This window comes from Saccostrea echinata, unplaced genomic scaffold, assembly GCF_033153115.1.
Source record: "Saccostrea echinata isolate AGI-Se365-2 ecotype Australia unplaced genomic scaffold, CSIRO_AGI_Sech_v1 ptg000009l, whole genome shotgun sequence".
Lineage (NCBI taxonomy): Eukaryota > Metazoa > Mollusca > Bivalvia > Ostreida > Ostreidae > Saccostrea > Saccostrea echinata.
In genome coordinates, this window is record NW_026889758.1 from 30,483,664 (window position 1) to 30,490,000 (window position 6,337).

A 6,337-nucleotide genomic window follows, 5' to 3' on the forward strand; every position below is an offset into this window, starting at 1 on the left:
AAATTGGGTAAGTTAATTAAGACTATAGAATAAATACAAGCGTATTTTTAGAATCGGTAGGGGAAGAAAGAAGTTCCGTAAAAGGAAATAGTTCCTGAACTTCCAAGCAGGATTTAAAATAACAAGGGACGGGCTGCGTGAGAAAACGTTAACACTGTTCCCTAATGAAAATGTATTAATGGACTGTAGCCCGATTCAGCGATATTGTGAGCATGCTGAATTTTTTGAAAATAGCTTTGTTGTAAGCTTAAAAGATCGGGTTCGGATTTTAACATTTCTGACTGAATATCCTGAAATAAATATGAAACATTTAAATAAGCATTTCTTTGGGTTAAATTAAATATGTGTAGCACAAATTAAACTCCCAACATGCATTTTTAGAAGGGAAACACGAGAATGAAAGCGAGAATTGTTTTTAATATACCGAAAATCGCTCTTTCTGGAAACTGATTAATTCTAAATAAAAATCAAATAAATTCCAAATGTAAAAGAAAGAGAGAATGCTTGGTATTAAAATGTCGTATCATATCAGAAAAATCGAATGCTACTAACGACATCTGAAGAAATAGCCGATAAAAGGTCTAGATCATTTCTTCGTTCACCTGCACTTCAATTTCAAACACAACAGAACTTGTAGTTTTTGCCGTGAAACTTCATGACTTCTATAAACTTATAAGACTCACCGTAAAACTCTCAAGGAAGTTTCTCTGAGGTCTATACTAAATTTGTACCAAATATGGTGTCGATCCGAGGTCTGGTTTGAATTTTACAGAAGTATTCTACGTTGTTGTTGATGTGATTTTTTTTTTTAAGAAGGGGGGGGGGATGAATTATTTATTTTATGCCTCTTTTAAACTAAGAATTGTAACTATTTTCACATCTTTAAACCTGATTGTGACCTTTGGGTCAAGGTCAAAGGTCAAGGTCATTTAAAAACAAAAAAAAAAACAAAAAAACAACAACAACAACAACAAAACCAAACAAACAAGGAAATCTTTACTTTCTATGTTTTTACCTGAAACTGGAGCTGGATGCATGTCCTTACTTTTCATTTGACCCAATGTCAAGGTCAAAGGTCAAGGTCAAAGTTCAAGGTCATTTGGTGAATTGCTATATTTTACACATGTATAAGAAATTTCTTATGTTTTTAAATGACTTTAACCTTGACCTATATTTCAAGGTCAAAGTCAAATATGCCGATGCAGTTGGTCCCATGTCTCTAGGATACACCGTTTTAAAAAAAAAGTTCATTAAATGTAAGCAGCATAAACTTTCAGGGGCAGTAACTCATACAAGGGACCCAAGAATGCTTTTGCCATGATAGAATGAAGAGAGTACTAAATGAGTCGAAGACACTGATGAAGTTTTTACGGTTTCGGAGGAGTAGCGATAAGAAGGTTTTATTGCAAAAGGGGTGACAACTTTTGAATGGGTCAAGCTTTGGGGACAAGAATGAAATCCTTAAAATAGTTTTAGAAGGACATATTATAGATGCAAAGATATTCAGTATATGTCGAAAGATTTTCTACAGAATCTCTGACAAAAAAGCTTTTAAAAATCAGCAAAAACTACCATACATGTTTTCAAAGAGAGAGAAGTCATTAGCAACTGAAAAAAGAGAAAAACAAAGAAAAAAAAATTAACTACCTCCAGCAGGATTCGAACCCCAGACAGTGGGACAAAGTTTGGATCGGTCATATCTTTGCAAAAAATGCACGCATCAAAATATTGAATACATATTTAAAATTCTTGTAAAACACTCTATAAACCCTGTAAATCCTAAAGAAAAATATTGAAAAACAAAAAAGTTGAAAAATTGGACTTTTTGAATTCACTTCCATTTGCGACCGGAAGTGCCGACGACGAAAAATAAAGGTCGTTCCCCATATTGGAATTTGATGTTCTATCTATTCATTGAGTTTCCATTTCATATCTTTAGCCGTTGTCGAGAAAATTTCTGGACAAAATGCCATTTAAAAAATACAAATTTCCCCAAAAATCGCGAACGGAAGTAAATTTTGAAAAAATGAAAAACACGTCTGGAGATATTTACATGATGCATCTTCCCTGAAAAAATCTCTGAAATCTGCTTACCCACAGCTGAGATATCGCCATAACTATGAAAAAAAGAATAATAATAATAATAATAATAATAGAAAACAGACGGAAAACAATAAGGTCTTCCGAAGGAAGTCGGAAGACCATAATAATAGAAAACAGACGGAAAACAATAAGGTCTTCCGAAGGAAGTCGGAAGACCTTAATAATAATAGAAAACAGACGGAAAACAATAAGGTCTTCCGAAGGAAGTCGGAAGACCTTAATAAAAAGGGACGGGCTGCGTGAGAAAACGTTAACACTGTTCCCTAATGAAAATGTATTAATGGACTGTAGCCCGATTCATCGATATTGTGAGCATGCTGAATTTTTTGAAAATAGCTTTGTTGTAAGCTTAAAAGATCGGGTTCGGATTTTAACATTTCTGACTGAATATCCTGAAATAAATATGAAACATTTAAATAAGCATTTCTTTGGGTTAAATTAAATATGTGTAGCACAAATTAAACTCCCAACATGCATTTTTAGAAGGGAAACACGACAATGAAAGCGAGAATTGTTTTTAATATACCGAAAATCGCTATTTCTGGAAACTGATTAATTCTAAATAAAAATCAAATAAATTCCAAATGTAAAAGAAAGAGAGAATGCTTGGTATTAAAATGTCGTATCATATCAGGAAAATCGAATGCTACTAACGACATCTGAAGAAATAGCCGATAAAAGGTTTAGATCATTTCTTCGTCCACCTGCACTTTAATTTCAAACACAACAGAACATGTAGTTCTTGCCGTGAAACTTCATGACTTCTATAAACTTATAAGACTCACCGTAAAACTCTCAAGAAAGTTTCTCTGAGGTCTATGCTACATATGTACCAAATATGTTGTCGATCCGAGGTCTGGTTTGAATTTTACAGAAATATTCTACGTTGTTGTTGATGTGATTTTTTTTAAGAAGGGGGGGGGGGATGAATTATTTATTTTATGCCTCTCATAAACTAAGAATTGTAACTACTTTCACATCTTTAAGCCTGATTGTGACCTTTGGGTCAAGATCAAAGGTCAAGGTGATTTAAAAAAAAAAAAAAAACAAACAAACAAACAAACAAACAAAAAAACAAAAAAAAAAAAACAACAAGGAAATCTTTACTTTCTATGTTTTTACCTGATACTGAGCTGGATGCATGTCCTTACTTTTCATTTGACCCAATGTCAAGGCCAAAGGTCAAAGTTCAAGGTCATTTGGTGAATTGCTATATTTTACACATATATAAGGAATTTCTTATTTTTTTAAATGACCTTGACCTTGATCTATATTTCAAGGTCAAAGTCAAACATGCCGATGCAGTTGGTCCCATGTCTCTAGGATACACCGTTTTAAAAAAAGTTCATTAAATGTAAGCAGCATAAACTTTCAGGGGCAGTAACTCATACAAGGGACCAAAGAATGCTTTTGCAATGATAGAATGAAGAGAGTATTAAATGAGTCGAAGACACTGCTGAAGGCTTGGAATCTCTACGTTTTACGGTTTCGGAGGAGTAGCGATAACAAGGTTTTATTGCAAAAGGGGTGACAACTTTTGAATGGGTCAAGCTTTGGGGACAAGAATGAAATCCTTAAAATAGTTTTAGAAGGACATATTATTGATGCAAAAATATTCAGTATATGTCGAAAGATTTTCTACAGAATCTCTGACAAAAAAGCTTTTAAAAATCAGCAAAAACTACCATACATGTTTTTAAAGAGAGAGAAGTCATTAGCAACTGAAAAAAAGAGAAAAACAAAGAAAAAAAAATTAACTACCTCCAGCAGGATTCGAACCCCAGACAGTGGGACAAAGTTTGGATCGGTCATATCTTTGCAATAAATGCACGCATCAAAATATTGAATACATATTTAGAATTCTTGTAAAACACTCTATAAACCCTGTAAATCCTAAAGAAAAATATTGAAAAACAAAAAAGTTGAAAAATTGGACTTTTTGAATTCACTTCCGTTTGCGACCGGAAGTGCCGACGACGAAAAATAATATTGGAATTTGATGTTCTATTTATTCATTGAGTTTCCATTTCATATCTTTAGCCGTTGTCGAGAAAAATTCTGGACAAAATGCCATTTAAAAAATACAAATTTCCCCAAAAATCGCGAACGGAAGTGAATTTTGAAAAAATGAAAAACACGTCTGGAGATATTTACATGATACATCTTCCGCGAAAAAATCTCTGAAATCTGCTCACTCACAGCTGAGATATCGCCATAACTATGAAAAAAAGAATAATAATAATAACTAGATGCGTTTCTTGTTGCTAGGGCAACAAGTGATCTTCCGACCGAACTTTTCTCCAGATCGCTGTGCTACCTCACTTCATTTAATACTTTATTGAAGGTATTTTTTGTTTGCGTTTATGTAACACAGTCTTTCAACATAGATCATGATTATTAAAGGATTTCTGTAGAATCTCTGTTAAAAAAAGCTTTAAAAAATAAGCAAAAACTATCACACATGTCTTCACAGAGAAAAATATCATTTACAACTGAAAAAAAGAGAGAAACAATCTCCCGCCCCAGCAGGATTCGAACCGCAACAATACGAGAAAGTTTGGATCGGTCATATCTTTGCAATAAATGCGGTCATATGAAAGATATGGAGATAACGAACAGTATTCAAGCTCAAAAGTCCATTAAACAATACAAAATAGGAGCAGAGCAAACACGGACCTCCAAACATCAGAGGTGGGATCAGGTGCCATGGAGGAGTGAGCATCCCCTGCCGACCGGTCACTTCCGCCGTGTGCTCCTTGTCATGATCGGGAAATCACGGGAAAATCCGTCGACAATTCAGTGTGTAAATAATGGCCTAACAATTAGTATGAAAAACGTCAGTCAGCATTTGACTCAATGATAAATTGTATTTGCTGACAAGGTCATTGTATCGACCATAGAACTTACGAAATGATGACTTTAAACGAGACAGCTGATATTCTTGTTTCATCAACTTATTTGTCAATAGTTTACCTCGTTTTAGAAATTGTACATACGTAGAGCATGCTCTTGCGTATCGAATCAACTGAGAGATATATACCCCGTATGCAGGTGATGAAGGTATATTGCTGCATAAGTAAGGGAAGTTGACGATTGAAAAGTTAAAGTCATCACGTTTATCATAAAGCTTGGTTGTTAGATTACCATTAACATCTTTTTCAAGTAAAATATCCAAATATGAAACAGATGTTTCAGACTCTGTGGTATCTTTTATCTCAAGTTCACCAGGATATATCGTATCGACATAAGAATGGAAATAGCCATTGTTAATTGACAATACGTCGTCGATATATCTAAATGTCGAGTTGAAGACCACAGCAAGTGTTTTCTTCTTTTCTCGTACAAGATTTTGGACAAATTCTGCTTCATATGAATACAAAAAAAGGTCTGCTAATAACGGGGCGCAATTGGTACCCATGGGCATTCCAATAGATTGTTGGAAGACCTGGTCTCCAAAAACCACATAGATATTGTCAATCAGAAACTCAAGCATCTTTTTAATGTCAACTTCAGAGTACTTGTGTGTACAATCAGAATGTTTTTTAACAAAATAATTTTGCAAATGACCAATGACAAGGTAAGTATATTTACGAGTTCCATTTTTATTGAAAAAGCAGCTGTCAATGATATCAAAAAGCCTGGACTTTAATTTATCGTGGGGAATGGTTGTGTATAAAGTTGAAAAGTCGTAAGTTTTAAAGCTGTTGATTTTGGTAAAATCTTGTGATTTCAAATTTTCCAAAAGTTCCTTGGAATTTTTAAGTATCCACATCTGATTTACACCACTTCTCGAATATATTGTTGCACAGTACTCTTGAAGTTTCTCTTTCACCATTGTTAATATCTTAGTGAGTAGTAAAGATAGAGGCTTGGTTGAACATATACTGGAACCCGCTATGTATCTTTGTTTGTAAGGATTTTTATGAAGTTTCGGAATCCAATATAAATATGGTAATTCGAATTCATTTTGGTTGTTTGGAATATTAAAAATATTCAAAACTGACATATGATTTTGAAGAAGTTCTTCCTTAGAAAGGGAACTATGAGTATAAGTTGGATTACTACTTGTAGAATTAAATCCAAGTTCCTCTAAAATACATTTAATATAATGAGTCTTACAAACAAAGACAATGTTGTTACCTGCTTTGTCAGCAGGGACCAGTACGTACTGATCATGTAATCTATCTTTGTATTACATATCTTTGCAACAAATGCATCAATCAAAATGATAAAA